Source organism: Anastrepha ludens, chromosome 3 (assembly GCF_028408465.1).
Source record: "Anastrepha ludens isolate Willacy chromosome 3, idAnaLude1.1, whole genome shotgun sequence".
Taxonomy (NCBI): Eukaryota; Metazoa; Arthropoda; class Insecta; order Diptera; family Tephritidae; genus Anastrepha; species Anastrepha ludens.
Window position 1 is genome coordinate 108,560,586 of NC_071499.1, and position 12,242 is coordinate 108,572,827.

The 12,242-nt window shown below is 39.7% G+C and overlaps 1 protein-coding gene across 1 annotated transcript in view; it reads left to right on the plus strand.

The window, feature by feature from the left end:
* Nucleotides 1-964: 964 nt before the first annotated feature.
* The window catches only part of LOC128857653 (uncharacterized), a 90,878-nt gene continuing 79,600 nt past the window's right edge, over nucleotides 965-12,242 (plus strand). Inside the window, exon 1 of the mRNA XM_054093400.1 lies at nucleotides 965-2,159. The gene's annotated coding sequence lies outside the window, so the exon portion shown is untranslated. The remainder of the gene's footprint in view (nucleotides 2,160-12,242) is intronic.

A 12,242-nucleotide genomic window follows, 5' to 3' on the forward strand; every position in this document is an offset into this window, starting at 1 on the left:
ATACCAAAACACAACATAGCATAAGCATTAACATAAACATAGCAGATAACATAAGCCTCAAATGACATAACATAATCTACATAACATAATAAACATACTAAAACACAACATAGCATAAACATTAACATAAACATAGCAAATAACATAAGCCTCAAATGACATAACATAATAAACATACCAAAACACAACATAGCATAAGCATTAACATAAACATAACAGATGGCATACACCACAAATAACATAACATAATCTGCATAACATAATAAACATACCAAAACATACCTAGCATAAACATTAACATAAACATAGCATAAGCCTCAAATAACTTAACATAATCTTCATAACATAATAAACATACCAAAACACAACATAGCATACGCATAAACATGACAGATAACATAAACCACAAATAACATAACATAATCTGCATATCATAATAAACATACCAAAACACAACATAGCATAGCTTTAACCACAAATATCATAACATAATAAACATACCAAAACATACCTAGCATAAACATTAACATAAATATAGCAGATAACATAAGCATCTAATGACATAACATAATCTGCATAACATAATAAACATACCAAAACACAACATCGCATAAGTATTATATTAACATAAACATAAAAGATGGCATACACCACAAATAACTTAACATAGCATAACAAACTTAACACAACTTAACATAACTTAATCGTAGCATAAACATTAACATAAACATAGCAGATAACATAAGCCTCAAATAACATAACATAATCTGCATAACATAATAAACATACCAAAACACAACATAGCATAAGCATTAACATAAACATAACAGATGGCATACACCACAAATAACTTAACATAACTTACAAATAACAGAGCATAATAATATATAATGTAGCACAAAATAGGAACATAACATAATAAAATAAAACGCAGCATAAGAAAGCAAAATTTAACATAACATAACATAACAAATTTAACACAACTTAACATAACATAATCTAACCAGTACCATACCATAACAAAACATAAACCAAAATTTATATAAATATCTATAAGCAATGCATGTAACAACATAACATAGCATACCTAAACAATGGTAACAGAACAGCAGCGCTTAACAATATATAATGCAGCATAACATAAAATAATAAAAAATAGCGACAGATAACATAAATAAGCATAACCGAACGTAACATAGCACAACATAGCATAAAATAACAGCAAATAAAACATGCAATACTCTAAACTTTAGAGTCTAATCAGAAATGCGGTGCATTAACAAAAAAAATGTTAATCTCAATTTCAGCTAACCACTTCTATGCGTTAGTATCTCGCATTACAAAGCAATGGCTCAGGTAACCCGATGTGTGTATTCATTGCCAAAGAGTGAACTTGTGCTTTGTTTCTGGATTACATATTTGGCGAGCAGTGATTTGTGACCGTGACGTCGTGTTCGTGTTGTTTTTCCTTCCGCCTCCGGTACAGCTTGACCCTACCACTGGCAGGGTAAACGAAAAAAAAGAGAGCTTATTTGTGGCTTCTTGTGATATTCTGTAGTGAAATTGAAATTGAAGTATGTGAAATGTATGCCACAATGGAATTAAGATGTTTTCACACATTCAAATGTATGATATATCTATGTATGTATGTATGCGCATACTTACATGTGCATAAATGTGTAGCCAGTAACTATTAAAAGTAAAAGCGGGCAAGAAAGCGAGTGAGTGTTATTTAATATGTGTCCAAATGGAAAGAAAGACTCTGCTTGTCGGATATCTGCAGCTTTGAAAAAAACAAGAAAACAAAGAAGAATGTGTTATACATATGTATGTGGCATATACATTCTCTACATATGTATGTACATACATAAATGTGCATTCTATTGAGGAATAATTGTATAAGTGTCGTCCAGTTGCATTAATTGAAATACAAAACAAACAAAAGTCACAAAACAGAGATCGCACAAACCATACACATAATTACAAACACACATGCATCCATACATGCATACTAAATGGAGCACATACTTTCATACGTACATAAATTTGTATTATTCGTGCTATTCAGTTGACGCGCCAACACCCGCAAACACACAGCTGGAAATTCAATGACAGTGGGCAGTAATGGAGAGAAGACCTCAAAGAACTGTGTTTATGGGGTGAGTAAGCGTTGCCTTCCTCTTTTGTTGCTTATTTAGTTGTTTGTTTACTTAAATGCATACATTTATGTGCATATGTATGTATGTGTGTGCATGTATGTATGCACTATAGACCGCTGGCTGGTGGTTAGGCAAACATGATCGCCACAATTTTCTTCATTCTGATTAAGTAAATAATGCGCGCTTGACACTTACACACACGTACACGTTCTAAAGCTGGCGATAACAATGATTTTTCCAAATGGATAGCTTGGATTTTGAAAGAACAAAGTTGTGGGTTGCATGGGTGGGCGGTTGATATTAAATATAATTTGTGCTTAATATATTTTATTATAATACAAAAAGTTAACAAAGAGAGAGAGAGGGAGATATGACATATGAAGATATTGGCTTGGGGGAAAAAGAAATGTCGTATTAGTGATCGAAATTTGACGCTTTATTTAACGTACTTAGAATCATCCGATTCAAGTCAAATATGCCCCGTTTTGTTCGCAAACTTGTTGTTGTTTGCAAAAAACTTAGACAACCAGTTTTCGCAAGCTTCTTTTGAGGCCAACTTGGTATCACCAAGGGCGTTTTGAATGGACCGGTGGGTGCAATAGGACATCCCATCCGAGCTCCCGTAGCTTCTGGCGGGTCATCAAAGATGTGTGAGGACGAGCGTTGTCCTGGTGGAACAACGCCATTCCTATTGACCAATTCTGGCCGCTTCTGGTCAATCGGTTTCGCTTCAAACGGTCAAGTTGCTCACAGTAGAGGTCCGAATTAAGAATCTGGCCATAGTTGAGCAGCTCATAGTGGATAATTGCCTTTCAATCCCACCAAACACACAGCAAAGCCTTCCTGGCGGTCCATCCGGGCTTGGCGATGGTTTCGGCCGGCTCGCCGCTTCTCGACCACGATCTTTTTCGCTTGGCGTTGTCGTACGTGATCCACTTTTCATTCCCAGTCACCATCCGCTTCAAAAATGGGTAAAATTCGTTCCGTTTTAGCAGAGACGCAAACGTTGATTCGGTCCTAGAGAATTTTTTGCGTCAACACGTGTGGCACCCAAACATCCAGCTTTTTTGTGGAATCCAATCTTCTGCAAATGGTTCCAAACGGTTTTGTGGCCTACACCTAGTTTCTAACTAATCAAGCGAATGCTCACATGCCGGTCTTTTTGGATAATTTCAACGATTTTATCAGTCTCTACGACAATTGGCCTACCAGTATGGGGTGCATCTTCGACATCTACTACACCAGAACGAAATCGATCGAACCAACGCTGTGCTGTGCGAATCGTTACAGTATCAGGCCCATAAACTGTACAAATTTTTGCCGCCGCCTTCGTTGCATTTTTACCTCTAAAGTAGTAAAAACGTAAAATATGACGAATTTCTTGCTTGGTGAACTTCATCTTAGACGCGCTATAACTTAAGACTGAAACGTACGATCACAACACTGTCAAAGAGACACTTGTAGTACAAATTGTCGTCTTCAAATCGCCGTTTAGTGTGACCCGATACAATAAGTACAACGCAAGATATGTTTAAATGTCGCGCTCAATTGACAAAATACGACATTACTTTTTCCCCAACCCAATATAAAAGAGAGGTATACAGTTATATTGTGCAAGAGGAATCACATAACTGCTTAAATAAGACATTAACTACCAAATACTAAACGAATCGACTGACTGTGGGTCAAAAACTCATCTGTTGCAGCACAACCGATCACTATCTGCTCTGACGTTCACACGGTAGGTTACAGAACTTATATCCGGCCAAGGACTGCCACGCCAGCAGCTTCTAGAGTAATGTTGGATAGCAAACTAACGTCAATGGACTACGCTCAATGTGGAAGTACGAACGAAGAAAGCACATAATGCCTTATACGCCTACAGAAAAATGGTCGGTAAGACATGGGGCTTATCTCCACCACTTTCACATTGGCATTCTAGTATGGTGGACAAGTTTGGATAAGAAAACGTATGCTAACAAATTGGAGAAAGTACAAAGAGTAGCAGAGCTCTGCATAGCAGGTGTAATACCCATCGTTACTACGGCGGCACTGGACACGATACTTAAACTTCCCCAATAGATTTAGTAGCAAAAAGTTCTGGAAATAAGTCTGCACTTTGGCTATTGACAACAGTACGACTAATTCAAAGGTCATATCACCACAGCCGAATACGCAGAGGTGTAAACGCTAACTGGGACTACGTTATTCTTCAAGCTAATTTCAACAGTAAACCAAAGGTAGTATGAGTAAGGGACGACTGGAGAAAGGTACAACTTTTAACGCACTACACCTTTAACATATACACTGACTGTTTCAAAATGGAGTGTGGGAACCACAATATTCTGCTCGAAATTAGGCTACGAACAGTCATACAAATTACCGGACTACTGCAGTGTGTTCCAAGCTAAGATCTACGCAGCAGACTTAGCTAGAGAGAACACTCCTCCGAATTCTCAAATAAACTTTTACATTTACAGTCAAGCAGCCATCAAAACAATAGCAGCTGTAATGACAGATTTACACTGCGTTCGGCAATGTCGGAATAGGATGAATGTGCTGGGAACTGAGAAACAATCCACCATCTACTGGGTTCCAGGACACAAGTGATTTGAAGGGTATGAGAAAGGGGATATACTAGCCAAACTAGGCGCAAACCTTCCTGCACCTAGCACGCCCGGTATAGAACCATCTCTCTACACACAACGATGGATATATCATATATGATACATAGATGCAGCAATGCTTCAAGAAGCGAACTCAAGATGGGAAAGAACCTGCTCATGCTGGATCGCGAAAATCATGTTACTCAGGCCAATGTCAGGTGTACAAACTATTTTTTATATTTTCCCAGGAAAGTGTGTAAAGTTGTTGTGGGTATACTGAGGGGACACTGTCTCACTCCTCCACATCCAAACTAGAGCAGAGTCAACGTGAAAGGAACTCTGGAACAGCCCTGCGCTTAGCAAAATAAAAATAACCTGCTTAGGAGCTGCATCATTTCGATATCGCTCAAGCAAGCCCTAGATCACGTCGGTCTCCATCATGCAAGTGTAGATGAAATAGCAGATGAATCACGAAGCCCACTTGTGAGATAACTGAATAGGTTTGGCCTAGAATTAATCAGTATAGGACTAAGTTAGGTTATGTTAGGACAAATGGCTGCCCAAGCGAGTGCCAACTTGGACAAAGAATTGAATTCGTCTGTGTTTGCCATACAGAGGAAAAATAGATGGGGAAAAATAAAAAACCGAGGGAAGAAGGAAGTATAGGCTTTGGATTGGAGGATGATGACCACACGGTTACTAATTACGTTGCGTCAATCGCTTCAAGCTGCTGATAAAATTCACCAGGCGTGTAATGCTTAAACTTGCTATATCCGCAAGTGTAGAAAAAGAGCAGTCTTCCATTAGTACGACGGTTAGTAGCGTTACCGGGCACTGCCTACCAGGAACACGGGAACTGCCATGGGAAAGGTATAGGGTTTCCCCCGAATGCCTTTTGTCGCAGCTGCAGAAACGAGGAGGAGGTGGAAAACGTTGAACATTTCCATAGCCACTCTTCTACTTTTGCCAGAATGTGATATCGATGTCTAAACTTTTACTCCTTTGGATGTCTAGCAGACTTGGCATGGGCCACCATCCATAGAATTTTACTGTTTGTCCGATAGATGAAGGAATTTCACTACATTTGGAATTTAAGGGTGAGCTTGAGTCCAAAGTAGTTTCATCACAATGGGTATCCAGGCCTAAGTGAGTCCCTTCCTACCCCTTATCGAGTGTGGCACGCACCGTAACCTAACCTAACATTAAGGGTCCACACTGTACACAAACAAAAATGAACAAAATCCAATTTTTCCGGTACATTCATCGTTTATTCGAAAGAGCCAATACTCCCTTTAATTATGGCAGACAATTCCATTTATGTTGCCACATCGACTGGCTTCGCAGTAGCGCATCTTGTTAACTCAGTTTTCTTAGACCTTGGCGAAGGTTTTCAGCACTATTTCACGTTGGTTGACGAATGGCTTGTTTGAACTTCACCTTAAGGGTTTGAATCGTTAATTAATTTTTTGCATAACACCGTTCCTTCACGACACCCCACAAAAAAGTCTAACGGCGTCAAATCGCGGATCCGAGGTGGCCATTTGAGACCGCCGAGACAGCTGGTAACACGAATATCGAAGAAAGATCGCCCAAGTCCATTTCTGCAATTTCCGGCCACGAAAAATGGCTTGTCTTGTCTCTATAGCGCTCAGCGTTGATCGAAATGGCGTTTTCAGCAGCATTTTCAAAGAGAAATCGGGCGCTGATGCCAAACCCCAAAACCACCACCAAACTGTCGCTTTCTGAGGATGTATTGGCTTTTTGATGATGACACGCGACTGGTCCAATCCCAATACGACAGTTTTGATGGTTAACTTAGTCGCCGAGATGAAAATACCCTTCGTCAGAAAATCATTTTTTTTAATAAGCCCACTATTTGGACTACACAACATTGACTGTGGATATAACTTTGCAATATTCTCCTAACGAGCTCGAGCGCATGGGGACTTATTTCGTTCCTCAGGGATATGAGACTGACTTGCTGTCAAAGTTTCTAGCGGCGAAGAGCTGTCGCTTTAAAATTACAAATAATTAAGAAAAAAAACACAGTATGGACCATTTGCCGACCAACATCAAGGCACCCACCAAAAATAGGAGGAGGATCTCGGCCAAACACGTAACAGAAGTGTGTGCTACAATTATTTTCCTATAATTTTTTAGCGGTTTGTAATTTTCGGTTAAAAAACGAGTTGAAATGAAAACAACTGTTGGAAACCCCCTTCGGGAAATATGGGATTCATCTATTAATCACTGTCAGAAACCCCGTACGAAATGAGGTGCCTGCTATTTAAATACTCGGAATGTGAGTTTGCGGCTGGCATCTTTCGGATTAACTCATTCAGAAAAGGGCAAAGTTCAATGAGACTTTATGCTTTTACTTAAGTACTTCTTTAATTACGAAAGAAAGGATGACCATTAAAACTACGAGTATTTAAGAATAGAGTCTTAAATACTGAATGACTCACAATTAGTTGCCTTCTGGCTCTGCGTATAATCTCACTTGCATACGCACTTACTTGTGCGTATGTAAATGGGTATGTAAATAAGTACGTGAGTAGGTCAGAAACGGTCAGTAATGACGAACGGATCATTGAACTTTTTTTCGCCTCTACGTCTGTATGTATTTGAAATAATAGAATAATGAAATTTCACAACAAATAGGACAAAAATGATTCCAAAGCGACTGCTACCTATTTTACGCACGAAAAAGATAAAGTTATTCGTAATTTTGTGGCTTTATACTCTTGGGAAGAAAACAATTATATTCAAAAATCATACACATTCATTCATATTTTATATTTCAACTCTTTTCCACCTGTGGCGGCAATGAATTCGTTGGATCGCAAGAAAGTTTTCCAACTCGCTGGCCGATTGAATCAGCGGAAAAACGCGGTTGGTGAGAAAAGAATTTCCACGTCGTCGATTCGCTTTTTAATGAGTTCGCACAAGCTTGCGAGTAGTTGTTAGACAGGAACCAGCTCCGCTTGCGGGTACAAGTCAACAAGTGAAGTGGAATTAAGTAAATACTTCGGTGAACCCATTTAATTGTAGAGTAATTATGCTGTGGCAAATGTGGGACAGACAGTCGTATTTACATGCAGTAAATGCACATAAATATGTGTACACAGATGCATACAAAAATGTTTCTATACAGGGTTATCCAAATACAAGTTTCGTTTCTGGGTTGTATGCAGGTAGTATGAACAGAGGGGCCGAATTGTTTCGTTTATCGAAATCTACGCAAGTAGGAAAAGTCTCTGATCGCCCTCCACTTGGGAGTGGTCAAAGTGACGATTGTTCTGCATACTGCTCAAACGGCTCACAATATCCGGGCTTCACCCAAGTATCTTCTGGGTAGCTTTCGAACATCCGTTCGTGAGCGAGCTAATGTGAAAAGACGAAATAGCCCAGTATATCTGGTTGTGCGCTGGGTTTGGAACCCGCCACGTAAAAGCCTTTTCCCAATGAAAATGAAAGCTAAGTCGCGGATCGGCCAAACTCGTGTGAACGGTACGAAGAAGTATATTACAGAGTTCTTACCCTCAAAATATTAAGTGTAGATCAGTGTGTCTTTGACGTGGACCAATATAAACCACTTTACGTTGAGTATTCAATCATTCCGAGATAAGAGGCGAGTTGCCTAATGAATTGTAGTAGCAGCATAAACATTTCCATATATGTACGTGGAATGCTGCTGGAGCGACAGTCCTTGGCGCGATATAAATCCGGGTTGGCCTAGTAACTAGAACCCACTGTCGTGGGAGCGCCTAACGAGTTTGTTTCAGTTTGCTTATCGAAAAGACAGCGGTGACCGAAATTAAGCACACACCGTATCTGCTGGGTGAAAAATGGCAAACGAAATTCGTTAGATGAGTTTGTTCTTGTATCAGCTGTCAAAACTCTTCGGTTATCAGTTAGAGCTTTAGAGAAGTTGGAATATTATTTCGAATTTAGCGAAAAAAGTACTTGCGCCGTTTCTTAGCTGGGATTTGTTTTGCCACCACTTACCCCAGTTCGCTCAATAATGATTGCTAATTAGCCGTTTATTTGCGAGCTGAATTTAAAGAGTTGGCCTTGGACGCATATTGGCTTCTGCACAATTTGCTTTATGAGACTTTAATGAACTGCCACACCAAAAACATCAACAATAACATGAGCCCGAGTGGATCCAACAATCGATCTTGAGAGAGGTGAGTTCGTTAATAATGTTCCTAACCATTTTGGTGATGCCCCCAAAACCTGTTGCGTTTAGAGTTCGTTGATGTTTTCGGGGTGTCCTGGTGGTTCAATGTTATGAAGATGATTTAGAAACAATTACGATCGGTCACTTAGGCGATTATTGTCATTCGCGAGTTAGAGCCAAAAATCACCAATATGGTTTGGGAAAATGTGGTTTTCGGTATAGATGCATATTTTTTTTCCTTTAACTTCTTTCGGCAGTTTTTAGTCTCAGTTACTCATCTTCTCCTAGACTGCTAACTGCCTGCCAGCTATAGAGAACGAATATTTACTAACACAAATCGAATTGAGGGAAATTGTAAAGCCGATAAGCTAGCCAGGAAAGGCATTGCTGAGGTACTGAGCTCTTCAACTGCTCAGTGATAAAAGTACCATTGGGACACCTTTGGCCACGAGTAAACTAATAATCAAAAACAACATCATTCAAGAGGTCAATAGAGCATGGAGAAAATAATTTGAAACACCTAGGCTACTATGGCCGCAAATAAACAGGAAAAAACAAAGAAATTGCTTCGTGTCTCAAGAGATGAAATCTCGAAGGTCGTGGCTTGTGTAACCGGTCATTGGCTATTTGGCAGGCATTCCTTCAGACTAGGAGTTTTCTCTCATGGATATTGTAGAAATTGTAGAGATGAGGAAGAGGAAGAAACAGTTGAGTAGTTTCTTTGCAATTGTTCAGCCCTATCTAAAATCCGAGCAGGTTGTCTAGGAAAATACTTTTTCAATTCTCTTGCAGAGCTGTGTGGCGCGGGATGGGCTACAAAATGGTTGCACGAAGGGAATTAAATGTGGTTTTCGTGTAGCACAGTGGTATTATAACAGACCTGTAAGGCCCAAGTGAGTTGGTCGTACAGATCTACTATCAGTATAACCTAACCTAACCATGAAACTATCGAGCTTAAGGCCTCGCTGCTATAGCTCCTAGCACAAATAGCTTATAAGATTTATGTTATAAGCTAATTTTATATATAATAAATAAAAATAAATATTCGGCAGCGGAATTTTGCTCGCTCATTTCAAGGACGATAGATTGTTTATAGGGTTTGGCCGTCTGAAGCAAAATTGTGAGAGTAACTTCGGCGCCTATGTCTCCGGGCATTCGGTACCAGAACTCTGCCCACTGATTACACATTGTCCAAGCAGTCATTGTTCAAACGGCAAAGAAGCTGTTTAAGCAGAGGCTGCGGTGATTGTTATCGTATCTCACCAACACAATCTCAGTGTTTTCGTAAACAAACCGTTGTCATGACTAATGTGACGTCACCAAATCAGCTGAATCTTTAAAATTCGCTGAGAGCCTGCTTACGGTCTGATATTTTACACACATCTGAAATTTTTTTCCATAAATACAGTATTAGGTGATTCACAAAGTATGCCACATTCTCTTAATGGTTAAATAAATGTTTAGAGGCCTTGAAACCATAACCAACTATTTCTTAACGTTTAAGAATCTTTTTGGTTACCTAGCGGAGCCCCTAAATATATTTCTAGCCGCTGAAAGTTTATGACATACGAGGTGTGTTCAAAAAGTATCGCAAATTTGGTGGTTTTTCAAAAACTATTTATTTATTTATTTTGTCCCCTTCAAAGTAATCCCCACGGGATATTATGCACTTGTGCTAACGTTTTCTCCAATCTTCGAAGCACTTCAAAAAATCATTTGTTTTTATCTTGTTCAGCTCCTTCTTCGTCAATCGTAGCGTAGCGTCGTCCTTTCATGGGCCTCTTCAGTTTCGGGAACAAGAAACAGTCACAGGTGGCCAGATCTGGGGAATACGGTGGCTGTGGCATCATTAGTGTGTTGTTCTTGGCCAAAAAGTCGCGCAGAAGGAACGATGTGTGAGCAGGTGCGATATCGTGATTTGTTCTTCCACAAATCCGGACGTTTCTGGCGGATTGCTTTACGCAAATGCGCATAACTTGCTGGTAATATTCCTTATTGACCGCTTTACTCTGTGGCAAGAACTCATGATGCTCAAGGCCCCTGCAATCGAAGAAAACGGTAAGCAAACCATTTTACATTCAACCGAACTTGGCGCGCTTTTTCCGGTCTCGGTTCGTGCGGCAGCTTCCATTGAGATGATAGAGCTTTGGTTTCCACGTCATAACCATAAACCCACGATGCGTCACCAGTTATGACCCTCTGGAGCAAATTTGGGTAGTCGCAAACAGAGCCCAACATCTCATTAGCAATGTTCATGCGATGTTGCTTTTGGTCGAAATTGAGCAGTTTTGGTGTGAATTTTGCCGAGACCCGTCTCATGCCCAAATCATTGAAAAAAATCGAATGACATGAGCCAATCGATACGTCTAGGTCCTCAGGAACTTTTCTAACGGTGATTCGACGATTGACCAATACCATTTTCTTCACTTCCATCAATTTTTTCGTCTGTTGTTGAAGTGCTCGGACGTCCGGCACGCTTTTCGTCGTTCTCATCTTCTCGGCCTTCTGAGAACATTTTGTACCACCGATCAACGTTGCTTTGCATTCACGCACTTAATTTCGTTTTCCACACAAAATTTGATACAGGTTCTTTGATCCATCCTTTTGAATAGGTGAAAATCGAAGACGAGCCGAAACACGTACAAGCAAAGCAGCTGTCAACAATTAACTGAACATTCAAAATGGCCGAACTCGTCGGCATGAGTGGGAGACATGAGTACCAACATATCGCCACAAAAAAATCGAAATTCGAATATACGTAACCTGTAACACACTACGTTACTTACGACACCTTGCGAATACCGAAATGAAAAAACATATTTTTTTATAAATTTACTTTTAAAAACGCGCTACACCGTGTCAAAAAACAACTTTCTTTGATCACTTTTCGCCAGGACAAATCAAAAAAATGCATCAGAAAAGTATAAAATTCATATGCACCACCCTTTATGTGCCTCTTATGCTTTTGAATGTTGGGGATTGCTGTCGATTGTAATGCTGACTGACAAGATCGTGAATGCGACTATAAACCGGATAACAAATCACACCAGTGCACGATCACAAGACTCAAGTGCGCACTCATATTTACGTGTGTGTGTATATTCGTGTATGAGAAAATCTAGTTTTCTTTAATGGCAAATTCACCTGACCCAACTATGCCGATGGTGATGAGATGGCGATGACTAGACAAGAGTTTCGGTAAAAGTTTATTGGTCTGCGGAAAAACGTGCTGCTAGAACGACAGCGCAGACATTGGAAGAAAAGCTGTCAAAGCATTGAAGAAGCTGAAAAAAG